Source organism: Arachis hypogaea, chromosome 16 (genome assembly GCF_003086295.3).
Source record: "Arachis hypogaea cultivar Tifrunner chromosome 16, arahy.Tifrunner.gnm2.J5K5, whole genome shotgun sequence".
Taxonomy (NCBI): Eukaryota; Viridiplantae; Streptophyta; class Magnoliopsida; order Fabales; family Fabaceae; genus Arachis; species Arachis hypogaea.
The window spans coordinates 119,172,403-119,174,056 of NC_092051.1; positions in this window are offsets into that span (position 1 = coordinate 119,172,403).

A 1,654-nucleotide genomic window follows, 5' to 3' on the forward strand; every position below is an offset into this window, starting at 1 on the left:
TAGTTTATTATAAATAGGACTTTTTACTATTGTATTAGACATCTTTGATATCTTTGGATCATCTTCGGATCATATTGATCACGTTATGGGGGCTGGCCATTCGGCCATGCCTGGACCTTTCACTTATGTATTTTCAACGGTAGAGTTTCTACACTCCATAGATTAAGGTGTGGAGTTCTGCTGTTCCTCAAAGATTAATGCAAAGTACTACTGTTTTTCTATTCAATTCAACTTATTCCGCTTCTAAGATATTCATTCGCACTTCAACCTGAATGTGATGAACGTGACAATCATCATTATTCCCTATGAACGCGTGCCTGACAACCACTTCCGTTCTACCTTAGATTGAATGAGTATCTCTTAGATCTCTTAATCAGAATCTTCATGGTGTAAGCTAGATTGATGGCGGCATTCATGAGAATCCGGAAAGTCTAAACCTTGTCTGTGGTATTCCGAGTAGGATTCAGGGATTGAATGACTGTGACGAGCTTCAAACTCGCGAGTGCTGGGCGTAGTGACAGACGCAAAAGGAGGGTGAATCCTATTCCAGTATGATCGAGAACCTCAGATGATTAGCCGTGCTGTGACAGAGCATTTGGACCATTTTCACAAGAGGATGGGATGTAGCCATTGACAACGGTGATGCCCTTACATAAAGTCAGCCATGGAAAGGAGTAAGACTGATTGGATGAAGACAGCAGGAAAGCAGAGGTTCAGAGGAACGAAAGCATCTCTATACACTTATCTGAAATTCTCACCAATGATTTACATAAGTATTTCTATCCTTATTTTATTATTTATTTTCGAAAACTTCATAACTATTTTATATCCGCCTGACTGAGATCTACAAGGTGACCATAGCTTGCTTCATACCGACAATCTCCGTGGGATCGACCCTTACTCACGTAAGGTTTATTACTTAGACGACCCAGTGCACTTGCTGGTTAGTTGTATCGAAGTTGTGAATGAAAAACGATTTATTAAGACGTGCGTACAGAGTTTCTGGCGCCGTTGCCTGAGATCACAATTTCGTGCACCACACACCAAGTTTTTGGCGCCGTTGCCAGGGATTGTTCGAGTTTGAACAACTGACGGTTCATCTTGTTGCTCAGATTAGGTAACTTTATTTTAATTTTAACCTTTTTGTTTTTATTATTCTTATTTTCAAAAAAAATCAAAAATTTTTCTTTTTTTTTTGTTTTCCCCAATTAATTTTCGAAAAAAAAATTTACAAAATCATAAAATCAAAAATATTTTTTATGTTTCTTGTTTGAGTCTAGAGTCAAGTTTTAAGTTTGGTGTCAATTGCATCTTTTTTAATTTTCTAAAAATTATTTTTGAAAATTTCATGCATTGCATTCTTCATGAACTTCAAGTTGTTCTTGGCCAGTCTTCTTGTTTGATCTTCATATTTTCTTGTTTTGTGTCTTTTCTTGTTTTTTCATATGCATTCTTGAAACATTAATGTCTAAAGAATAAAAAAATTTTAAGTTTGGTGTCTTGTATGTTTTTCTTTTCTTAAAAATTTTCAAAAATAAGTTCTTGGTGTTCATCGTGACATTCAAAGTGTTCTTGGTATTCATCTTAACATTCATAGTGTTCTTGCATGCATTAGTTGTTTTGATTCATAATTTCTATGCTTTGTGTCAAATTT